This window comes from Crocodylus siamensis, chromosome 1 (genome assembly GCF_052110815.1).
Source record: "Crocodylus siamensis isolate JL-2025a chromosome 1, ASM5211081v1, whole genome shotgun sequence".
In the NCBI taxonomy this organism is placed as follows: Eukaryota; Metazoa; Chordata; order Crocodylia; family Crocodylidae; genus Crocodylus; species Crocodylus siamensis.
The window spans coordinates 53,092,130-53,105,089 of NC_143395.1; positions in this window are offsets into that span (position 1 = coordinate 53,092,130).

Here is a 12,960-nt window from a genome sequence, read left to right on the forward strand (position 1 = left end):
TGACATCTACCAATAAAAGGGCAAAATGAAATACTAGCTGGCAGAAAATACGTTTTTATGTTAGCTTATATTTTTTCTGAAAAATCACACAAAGGAAAACTACTAGGTTCTACTGGATTTACAAACTGGACCTGACAAATAGAATGTGTTCACCAAGTATGAGGAAGGTCTAAGTTGCATGGTTCAGTCTGAGCAACCTAAGTTTAGATTGAGAGACCAGTATGCAGGCATTCACCTTTGGTAGGCAGAAGGCATGCAGGAAACCTGCTCTAGCAAAGGCCTGAAGGCCCTTGTACATGAATCATAGTCAGAGAATCATAGAAAGGTAGGGTTGGAAGGGACCTCAGGAGGTCATCTATTCCAACCCCTGCTCAGAGCAGGACCACCCCCAACTAGATCATTTGAGCCAAAGCTTTGTCTAGCCTGGTTTTGAAAACATCCAAGGATGGAGCTTCTACCACCTCTCTGGGTAACCTGTTCCAGTGTTTTATTATCCTCCTAGGAAGAAAAGGCTTCCTAATATCTAACCTAACCTTCCCCGGGAACACCGCAGGAGTGTTGTTTCAGGAGCAGCTGCTCTGTGAGGATAGAGCAGCTCCAGAGAATGAGACGTGAGGCACCTGAGGGGACAAGGGGGAGTGGGGAAGTGGGGCCCTTTCAGAGGCCTGGACAGAGGATGAGAGCCAGGGAGTCCCCAAGAGCCAATGCCAAGTGGGGAGTAGAGCTCAGTTATGCTCCACTGAACTGGGAGACTATGACTGGAGAGATGCTGCAGGGAGGAGTGTCACAGGCCAGCTGGGCACTGTGAGTGTATCAATTTTATCACAGGCCAACTGGGCTGTTTGATTCAGTTTTAGATTGAGGAGGCAAAGTTGGGAGTGAAATGAAGGTATATTTATTATAGCTTACACACACACAACAGTTAACAGATAAATGCGATAAGCAGATAATGCAGTATTAAAGAGCTAATAGTAAATAACAGATAATAAAAACAGATAGATCAATTCTGTCAGGCTAACTGAGCACTGCGAGGGTATTAGCCACTGGGCTGTTCAAAACAACGGATAGACAGACATGGGTTAGCAATAGTCTCTCAATGCCAGGTGTGCATCAAGTGATTCCAGCAAAGTCAGGTGTCCCCAGTCTATGCTGTCAGAGGGATTACTGGGGAAGTTCCCTTGATTAGGATCTGATCCTCACTCACACACTCACACTGGGAGTCCGGGGTCCAGGCGTGGAACAGAAATGACCATTTTGTTCCCTCCTTCCTGCTGGTTACCTGATGCACATGCTTTTTATACCTAGTCCTATGCTAATCTGTTGGCTTTAGAGACATTCATAATGTTGCCCTATAGCTGTTACCCCATGGGATTAGAAGGTGTTAAAATTATCAAAAAAGGTTACTACCCAGACTCGAGTTTATCCAATAAGCAAATTATGATGCAGCACCTTTAGGTTTAGGTTTGAAATTGGCATTACTCCGCCTAAGCCCCAACCCCTTTTAGGTTTCATTTGAATATGCTTTCTTGGGATCTGCTTTCCTGGAATGTGTTGGATGTGCCAGGCAGTTGGATCCAGTTTTTTATCATCATAGCTGAATCCTGAGCAAAAACCGTTTGGTCAGCTAATCTCACATCTACAGGTTTTCCTATGGGGCCCACTCAGTTCCACAAACAGTTAATTTTATCATTTTGGTTAAACTTATGGCAGACAAGTTACATTTATGGTTTACAAACTTACAAGCTTTATATTAACTAATATTACCTGTTTAGGCAAAATACCAAATGCCTCTAAGAAGCACATATTTATTGCTTATTAATCCCTCTGGTTATGGCCATCACAGAGGATTGGCACAAGCGGTGGGAAAGCTCTGCCAGAGATGGGCACACCACAAGAAAAGCAACTGCCACAAGCAGGTTCCCTCTGCAGCTGGGGTTTTTTTTGGTTTTGTTTTTTTTCTCTTTGAATGTCATTTGTTGTTATTTGGATTCTTGGTGGGCCCATGGGGAAAGGGACCAAAGTGGCAGCAACCTCATCCAAAACTTTCTTTCTCATATTAGTTCCCCTATTTTCCAGGGAATTTACTAGAGTATCACCTTGGGTTTCCATTTGTACCTACATCTATTGAGGCTCCTTTGTTGTCTTTAGAGCTGTAAATAACTTATTTGTGCTTCAACCTGAAAATTAGATCTCAGACTGTTATTAACTGTTCCAGCAAGCTCTTGGGAACAGAAAATGTAAATAGCTATCCCAAACCAGTTTTTTTATAATCTCACACATTCTTCACACCAGTACAATGTGCATAATTTATAATAACAGTTTTAATATTCTCTGTGTTACCTGGGTAGCTAATTTATCCATGGTCTTAGAAAACTGTTTGAAAAATAAAATATCCACTCAAAATATAGACCGCTGAAGGAGCTAAACTGCTGTAGTATTCCACTAGAATCCACAGAATATATTAAGCATTAAAAATTGCAAGGCATTAAAATTTTGATGCCTCATTTTTTTGGAGACAGAACTTAATGAGAACAGAAAATAGCGCAACATTAATCCATTCTTGTGACAAAGCTTGTAACATAAATGGGAACTGGTACAAATTTTATCCATTCTTGTTACCGTCTTTAGACTGTAATGTCATGATCTTCTGTAGTTACCTGAGTGCAAAGTCATATAAACTATTAGCTTTCAAGTCAAATTGTACTGCTGGCAGTGGGTCCAGTTAACTGAAACTACAGTTTCTACTTCACTAAAAATAGGCAAATATAATGAGATACAATGTGCTGAGCAATTTGAATTCAGTCAACAGTAATGGATAGTTCATAGTTATATAAAACTCTCAGTTTAACTATTAAATGATGTTTCATTTGAGGCTAGATTTTTCTATAGGAGATTCTGTATATACCACTGTATATTTGGGAGCTTTGGGTTAATTATATCTTTTTGTATTTTAGTACAAGGAAACTCTGTGTGACACCACTTATGCTAATTCAGTTATGTGGGATGTAGTGAACATTTAAAAATAGACTATGTGGCTATATATCACTGGATTGGAGAATTCAAGGTTATTCCAATACATAACTAAACATTTTCAGCTTAAATCTTATAGTACTAGAGGCCAACCTGATCAGCCCAAGGCATGTCTCTAAAGCATTTCAGTTGATTAGATGTGCCCAGGGTTGCTGCCTTACCTACAGTAGCTTCTAATGTCTTTGCGATATTAAAAGAAAGATTAAATGATCATCTGCTGTGGCTCTCCTCCAAGTTTCAAGCAAAGGGAATCCCATTTCTTAAATTCATCTTATTTGAAGTTATATAAAGTGTTTAGAATGTATATCTCTGTCTCCTGTTTTTTAAAAAGAAAAGAAAAATCCAAACAAATACAATGTTTTAAATATTTTCATATCAACTCAGATAAGCATGATATTTTCATGTCAACTCAGATGCCAATTAGGAGTCCGTGGGCTAAAGTAAATAAACTTTCCTACATGAAATATCAAGGTTATCTCAATCCCCTGGACATTCTAGACACAAGATTTTCCAAGTGCCATCATTTCAACTTAGACATTAGGACACTCAGAGAAATGGAAAATGCCTATTTGAGCTCTGTAGGGCTGAGGGAGCCATTCCTTGGGCAGATGCTCCAGCCACTAGGCTATTATTATATATGAAAAAACATACTTACCCAAATGTATGATGAAATTGTTCCCCCCTATCAGCATGTGAAGTGGAGGGGTGGGGTGGGGGCTTGTATTATATCCACATACAAGAAAACCACATTGAATACACTGTCTATCATTAAACTTCTGCCAAAAGCTGCAGTGCCCAGAAATGAAAATTATTCTGTGAAATGGATTAAATACAGCTAATAGCAAGCATGAATATAAAACATGTGGCCTATAGTGGGATAAAATACTAATGGGAACCTTTTTTTTATTATTATTATTATTACTATGACAGTAATACCTCCAAAACCTTATTCCCTCAGCTTACATTGTATTACAAAACTACATCAAGTATAGGCCAACATAACAATAAAGTATCAAAACTTAAAGCATGTGTATCAACTTATATTACCTTACAAAAACTACACCAACTAAGAAGAACAATAAGGTGTCAAAACTTAAAAGAAGTTTGCATTAGCATCCTGAACTTCGGCAGTAAGATCAACAGAAAACATAGACCACTTATGCATTACCCACTGACTCTCGCCTTCCCCAAATTCACAATTATCCAGGGTCCTGGCCCCTTTTGTTTCTTAATACTGCATTATTCTTTGTTATGTTCATCTCATACCTTCATGCCTATCACCCTTTATACCAGAGGTGGGCAAAATCTGACCCACAGGCTGGATTGGGCCCATGGCAGACTCCATTTTTCAGTAGCTCGGGCTCCCTGCTGGTCTCCATGGAGACCCTGGGAGTGTGTGAGCATGACAGCATGGAGCCATGACAGTGAGAGGCTGCAGAACTGGGGCTCTGCTCCAGCCCAGTCTGGCCCTGCATTGTCACAGCCCAGCATTCCCAGGGTCTCCATGGAGATTGGCCAGGGGCCACAGAGACAGGGCACACAGCTGAGCAGGGAGCTTCTCTGGGGTCCGGGCCAGGGCCACAGCTGGGATCTTGCAGCAGTGACAACATGGGGTGGGTCCAGGGCAGAGCAGTGACCCACTCCCTGCATGCCCCTGCCCACAGAACACAGTCTCATTGAAAGGGAATATGGGCAGTGATCTGAGCATGGGTTCTGCAGCAGGAGCATGCAGGAAGTGGATTATGGCTTTGCCCTGGCCCTGCCTTATGTTGTTACTGCCACAAGATTGTGGCCTTATCCTCAGGCCCTACCCTGGGCAGCTACCTGCTTGGCTGCTTGCCCTGCCCACATGGCTTGTCTCCGTGAAGACCCCAGGATCATGGGGCTATGACCCCAGGAGCTGGGTCAGGCTGGGGCAGAACGCTGGAGCCCTACGCTGGCACAACCCTACACTGTCACACCCATCCACTCCCAGGGTGTCCATGGAGACCAGCCCAGAGCCAGAGCTACTTGGAAATGGAATCTAGTCACTGGCTCAAGCTGCTATTCCCCCCCCCCACCTTATAACTTATGTACCTTGTCTTAGCCCCTATCACACCTTTCCCTAGCCAACCCCTGAACTGCAGATATTGCTCTGCCACTTTTCAGGCCTCATCATCTTTTTATCCTCCTAGATCTATTAGGTATCTTCATTCTTCTCTTTTCCATAAACCCACCTCCTATCCCTGGTTCTCTTATGTCCCATGAGTAATACCACCCCAGTTTACTCAAGTCTGAATGTAAGATATCTTCTGCTGAGAGTTCTAGTTGTTGCAAGACTAGTAAGTTTCTTGTTTTCCACAATGCTATGCAAGAGCTCACTGCAGCTTTCCATACTCTTCCTCCATTCTTCCTCAGGGCCCTGGCCCATACTCTACCTAGAACCACTTATAGGATGAATTGACCCTTAGCACCTTAGTGTAGGAGTTTCTCTGGTTTTCCCCAAACAATTTTGGTGAGCTGGCACTCCCATATCACATGTCATAGGGTTTCTTCCCTCTGACATGTTTGCTTGGGGCATCTGGCTATTCTACACAGCTCCTAACTATAATGGAGCTTCTGTATTGGTACAATCCGATGTGATAGCAAGCAACTGAAGCCCTGGTGTACTTCTGTAAGCTTTTTTCAAACATCCCATTCCAAATTTTGTTTCTCTCCCTATGAACCTCCCCAATAGGGATACAGTGACCTTTTTCCCTGACTCAGGATTTGACTTTTTTAAGGTCTGCCACTCTGTTGCAGCTATTGCCTTCATCCAATACTTATTTGCAAAGTTTAAAATCTGTTTGTGCATTGACAGCTTTATCTAGGCCCAGAGCAATGACCTTTCACATACATTAAAATTATGCAATAACTTCCCTACATTGTACTGGATAAATCTACACCATCTGAGGCCTCATTTAACCCCTTCTGTGCAACACAGAGTGACCTACTTCACATAACCCCCCACCACCACACACACACACACACACACACATACACACACACACACACGCACAGGTCTGGGAAGCCCCACCCACCCTTCAGTTTCTCCTTCTGAATCACATTATTATCCTAAGCCTTTCTATTTTGGCTTTCCAAAAGAACACCATCAGTACCCAATGAATCCTAGACACAGTGGTTCATGATGGAGGGAACACCTGCCTACATACAGTATGATTGGGAACACCACTGCCTTAATTACATTCACCCATCCTGCCATGAAAAGCTTGTAGTCATACTGATTCCCCAGTTTTTGTTTCAGCTGACCTTGTGTCTTCTCTCATGCCACTTCACTTGTCATTTGTGTGTCCACCTCCATTCCCAATATTTTGATTTGATCCATTGTGATCTATAACCCCAGTTTTTCCATTCCTCCCATCTTCCCCAGTACCAAGCACTTATTTTTTGTACATTTGGTTTTGCCCATGACACCTTTTCTTATTTAATTATATTTCTTCTTGCCTGTTCTAGGGACACAGAGTGAGAGTAGTACCAATCCACCAATGATTAACACTGACCTAGTGAAGGGGCACTAGGAAGCGTTGGACGTATTTAAGTCGGTTGGCCCCGATGATCTTCACCCAAAGGTACTAAAGGAATTGGCCGATGACATAGCAGAACCACTGGTGAAGCTGTTTGAGCACTCGTGACACTTGGGACAGGTTCCAGAGGACTGGAACAGGGCCAGCGTGGTCCCTGTCTTGAAGAAGGGGATGAAGGAGGACCCAGGTAATTATAGGTCTCTTAGCCTCACCTCTATTTGCGGCAAGACCTTAGAAAAAATCATTAAGGATCACATTTGCAGAGGATCGGGGATAGCACAATGGTGAGGGGCAACCAGCATGGATTTGTAGCAGGCAGATCCTGCCTGACTAATCTGGTCTCTTTTTATGACCAGATCACAAAGTGCTTAGGTGCAGGGGAGGAAGTAGATGTTATTCACCTGGATTTTAAAAAGGCTTTTGACAGAGTGTCACACCCAATTCTTACACATAAACTGAGTAGCTGTGATGTGGATTTTTTCACAGTAAGGTGGATGAGAAACTGGCTTATGGAATGGACCCAGAGAGCGGTGGTGGATGGGGCAGTTTCTCTCTCGGGGGATGTGGGCAGTGGTGTCCCCCAAGACTCTGTCCTTTGACCAGTACTGTTTAATTTTTCATCAGCAATTTGGATGAAGGTATTGAAAGCACCTGGACCAAATTCACAGATGACACTAAACTGTGGGGCATATTAAACACACTGGAGGTCAGGCAGCAAATTCAGGCAGATTTGGACAGATTGGGGAAGCGAACAGATCAGAATAGGATGCAATTCAAGAAGGATAAATGCAAGGTGTTGCACCTGGGGAGAAAGTATCTTCAACACACCTATATACTGGGGTACCATTCTGAGTACCGCAACAGTGGAAAGAGATCTCAGAGTCCTGGTGATGTAAAAATGAACATGAACCTCCAGTGTAATGAGGTAATAAGCAAGACTAACAACACTCTTCCTTGCATCAGCAGAAGCATCACAAGCAGGTCTAGGGAAGTGATAATTCCCCTTTATGTGGCATTGGTGAGGCTGCAGGTGGAGTACTGCATCCAGTTTTGGGTGCCGCACTTCAAGAGGGATGTGGATAATCTTGAGAGAGTTCAGAGAAGGGCTACTCATATGGTTGAGGGCCTGCAGGTAAGACCCTATGAAGACAGACTGAGAGTTTTGAATCTCTTCAGCCTTCACAAGAGAAGGCTGAAAGACGATCTTGTGGCTGCCTACAAACTCATTGGATGGAGGGTGGCAGCAGGGAATAGGGAACACTGTGTTTACCAGGGCACCCCTCAGGGTTACCAGAAATAATGGCCACAAACTGAAGGAGAATAGATTTAGATTGGAGGTAAGGAGGAAATTCTTTATGGTAAGGGTTGACAAAATGTGGAATGAGCTTCCAAGGGAGGTGGTGCTTTCCTCTACTGTGGAGGTGTTCAAGAGGAGATTAGGCAGGCATCTGGCTTGGGTTACACACTGTCTCTATTCATGTATAACAATCATTTTGTTTGTGTGTCTTTCCTCCAGAGATTGGTACACCCTCTATTATGCCAACTGTCCTAATCCTCTACTTCAACAGCTCAATGGTGCAGATGAATAGGAGTGGCCACAGGGGGCATCCCTGTCTCACATCTGATCTGACCTTGACTTCCTCCATTGGATGACCATTCACTTCTAACCTACACTGTGCTCCTTTGTATAAAGTCTTGATCCAACTTAGAAACTTTGGTGGGACCCACATCTTGTTTGGAGTACCAGGCAGGAACTCATGCTTCACCTGGTCATACACTTTTTCTAAATTAAGATTCAGGAGTGCCACATTCAATCCTTATTCTTGACAGGACTAAATTGTGTCTATTATTAGTAGCGGTATCATAGTTACTACTCTGCCAGGAAAGCCTGGTCACTATGGACCACCTTTGCCATGATATTTTTAATTATTCAGAGACATGGCCGTTATCTTAGAATATAGGTACAGTAAGGTGATTGGCCTCCAGTTCTCCAACTTTCCCGCTCTCCCTTCTTGTATTATTGTTCCTCTGGCTACACCTGCTCCCAGCTGCTCTCTCTCCAGACACTCCTGGAGCACCACTAACAGGTCTGGCCTCAATATGTCCCAAAAAGTCTTGTAAAATTCTGCTGTGCCTGTCATTCCCTGGGGTCTTTCCTGTCTTGAAGGTTCAGGTTGGCCTCCCATAGTTCTTCCAATGTCCACACTTTCTGCAGCTAATGCCTCTTACATTCCTGTAAGCTCACCTTTAACCCTGCCAAAAAGAGTCAAGGGTTCCCTGATGCAACACTCTACTGGAGTATAAATTGTGGTAAAACTCCCTCACTGCACTCAATATCCCTTGTTTGTTAGCTGCACTGCCCTCTCAACCTTCACTGCTTTAATACTTTTTTTCCCTCTCCTTTAGGCAAAGTAAGAGGACTGTTGCTCTCCTTCTTCCACCCAGGCAGCCTTCACAAGCTAGATGTTTCTCTGTCCTTTCACTCTAAACTACTCCTTCAAAAGGTTCATGTCTCTAATTTCGTCAACAATGGGAATCCCTTCTCTACCTCCCTTCTCTACCAGTAGTAGGAGACTCCGAAGTCTCCATTGAAATCTTGTAAACCTCTTTTGCTTTTCCCAGGCCCTTCTTTCCCCACAAAAAAAGGTTTCCCTTCTTTCTTTAACTTTTCCACAACATCTCACTCTGCTTATATACATTGCTTTCATTGCTACCATTCTTCATAGTGGCTTCTATACCATCTGCACACTTATTCATCTTCTAGTCATCTTATATTTAACTTCTGCTGTCTTATATTGGAGTACTTTGCTCTCCCACTTCCAACACAGTCCTCAGCAGCAGGTAGTCAGAGAAGAAGACCAGTATTCTCTATGCCACTCAAATTTTCTAGTCTACAGACCCAAAAATTGAGTCTATGTGCGACCATGTCTGGTCTGCCACATCCACTCTAGTAAACCTACTCTCAACTCCAGGCACTGCCTTTTGGCTTTCCTGTAGTTCACATTCTGCTACCAACCATGCAAGCAGCTACGAGGACCTGTCTAATCCTGAATAACTTCTCATCATATCCCCTTCTCCAAGGAACAATTAAAATATCCATTCAGCATTAGGAGCAGTGGTCCCAGTAGGAGGACTGTCAGTTCCTCTAAGAGGGTGCAGTGTGCCTCCCACTCTGTCAGTGTGTAAATGTTAGTATTGTAAACCTTTCCATTCTCTTCTCCCCAGTCACTTGTAACAGTCTTCTGCTAATTATTTCCTTGTAGCTTATTAGTCACAGCTATGGATCTTTAATTAGTACCACCACTCACCACACCTTATTGTCATTATTTCCTGATTGCATGGGTGAACCATGCTTCTATCTTTCTACAAGGTCTTTATACTTCCTCTGTCCTTGGATTCAACATTCCTACAGGCATATCACATCTGCCATCCTATGATCGAAATACTGGCCCATCCCCACACATTTTCCATGGCTGTGAATGTTTCTTACATTAACCAATATTAACATGATGCTCATATTTATACAAAATCACCCTCCAAGTCCAATCTGTGCACTGAGGTCTAAATCTGGCCATAACTTCAATTCTGATGCCAAATTCAAGCCTGTGAGTCTTCCAGTTCTGGTTCCAAACTCAAGACGCATCCTTCTCTTCTTGTGGTTTTCCTCCTCCACCTTCTCCTTCACCATGTCCATTGCATGTAACAAATGTTGTATTTTGCCTTCTTCCAAGAACTCTTCAATCTACAGGCTGCAATGAACCTGAGAGTCATGGGGCTAGAAGTGGGATGAAGTGCAGGGAGCTTAACGAGAGACTCCTGTTGTCTGTTTTCCTCCTTTTGTTCCCTCCTGAATCTCCACCTCTTCTCAAACATCTGCCACTCTGGTTTCTACTTCATGCATCTTCTAGACCACTCCATATTATTGTCCTCTTTCTCCTCTTCTCCCTCCTCTCTCTTCCCCCCCCCTTTTCCTTATCTCTTCCTCCTGCTATTCCTCCTATTGCACTCTTCCAATTTCTCTCTGACCCTTTCCCTCCTTCCATTTACTCTACTCCACTCATCCCTGATTCTTCTTCCCCTTCCCCCCAGTTCTCTCTCTATATCCTCCTCCCATCCTCCTGTTCCTCCTTTCCTCCCTTCTTTCCCCATCCCCATTTTCTTTCCCTTTCTCCTTATCTCCTTCTTCCCTCTTCTTGGCACCTCCTCCTTGTGCCCCATCTCTCCCTCCCCCTCTATTTTATCCTACCTAATCTGTTTCCTCTTTCCTTATCTGTGCCCCCAGATCCCTGCCCCCACCCCTCCCTACCTGCTTTCTCCTGCTCTGCTCTTTCTACCTTAGCTTCTTTTGACTGTATTTGTGAATGATCTGGGGCAGGTGTGGAACATATGACTCAATTTTCAGCACAAATTACATTTTCATTCCTTTTTACAGTCTCGTATCCTGTGACTCTTCTCTTCACATGTTGTGCAAATCTTTTTATGGATAGACCATTTGCAAATGCCTCTCTTTCTTACACCTCAAGCATAATTTCAGTTATCCATAGTAAATAACTAGCTTTTTGTGAGGCTGAGCTATGATGCTAGCCAGGTCCTTGAATACTCTGGAGTGTAAACTGTCAGGGCCAGCTGACTTGAAGGTGTTCAGCCTCTCAAGGTGTTCCTTCATGAGGTCAGCACTGATGAAGGGTAAGGAATCTCCATCACCTGGGCGTCCCAGGCCTCATCCATATGGCCACAGGAGCAAGCTAGGGAGAAGCCTCCTATTTTCATAAGATGGGCATTGAGGCCCAACACCTCAGCAGGTACTAAATCATGCCAGAAGGACAGTCATCCCTGAGAGGGCTTAAGAAAAATTGCCTTCTTGGATACAGATACATGGTGTTTCCCCTACCTGGTAAATGGTAACCTACCAAATGGCTAGGTCAGGGTAGCCCATCTGAATAAGATATATGGTACTGCCCACTGTGTGCAGTCCCCCTTAGCACTGTCTCTTTTTCAAGTCAAGGTGAGCCACTGCATTGAATCATTTTTACTTTCTGTCACACGGCACTAAGGTGCCTGCTCCTTTAAGGGCAGAAACTGCCTAGGGAAGGAATGAGGGAATTGGCCTGCACCTGCAGGCGGTCAGCTGACTGGAAAAGGCAGGGCCTGGGGCATATATAAACCCCAGGGCTAGGACTAGAGAGTCAGTTCTCTGCCAGCAGCCAAGGGGGAAGGAGCTCTTTTAGAAGAAGTTAAGTGGAGAGGCTTGACTGCTTGTTCTACTTCTGGTAGGATTAAGGGGCTCCAGGAGCTCAAAAGGGACCCTGGCCTACAAGGCATTTAGTGCTAGTGGGGAGGTTTAATTCTTTTAAAAGGACAGAGTACATCCTGAACTGCTTGCATTATGTTAGAGCCCAGAGGCTTATATTTTGATTTCTGTTTGAAAACCAGTGGATCAGGCTGAGGTTATTGGGGAAGGAGGAGGCCTCACTGGGGACCCACTACAGTGGGGGGACCCCAGTGACAGTGTTGATGCCAAGACAGGGGTGTGAGCAGACCCCAGCACCAGGGGGGACCTGTAACAGAGGGGAGAGCATCTCAAGCTCATGGCTTTCTCTGGGATCACAGGTAAGAATCCTTTTCACTTCCTCCGTCTTCCTGGGATGTCTATTACCCCCACATTTGTCCTCTTGTGCCCGAAGGCAATAAGTAAATCTCCCACTGCCAGTTTTATCTCCAGTTTTTGTGTGCTAGTTATCCAAACATCCCCCATGTGTGAAATCCTCTCCACCTGGCAGGAGTCATTCAGAGGTCATTCCTACCAGAGCTAGCCTCAGTAACAGGGCTCCTGCTTGAGTCCCTGTTAAATTGACCATTATCTTATTAGATTGGCCCAGGAAGAAGTAAAAGTGAATGAAACATGAATTTTGTACTGACATACTTTTGATTCAACTGAAAATACTGCTAATGCTAAACTACCGCAAAGTGGACGATGGTCCAGGGAATTGGACTGTGTTTGGTCAGTGCAGGAAGGCACTGAGGTGCTAGGAAGCAGCTCTGCCCTAAGCTGGAAGAGAGATGGCATCTCTGGGACAGCTCATGGGGAGGCAGGGATCAAGACAAATCCCTGACCCTGTCAGGGCAAAGTCTGCTTAAAAGATAGCAGAACGAACAGTGTGGGACCAGCAGGGGCCTGCTCTTGACACAAGTCATGTGTGAAGAACAAAAGATGCAGAGAAATGCACTCTGCTAATGAAGTAATTAGCTGTGGAAGCTATTCAGTTCCAAGGTATCTGTGAAGTGACAAAACAGCATTTTCTTTATCTGTAACTCAGGATGTCCACGCCAATTAAGTACTTGGTGAGGTTTTTGTTATTGTATCTGA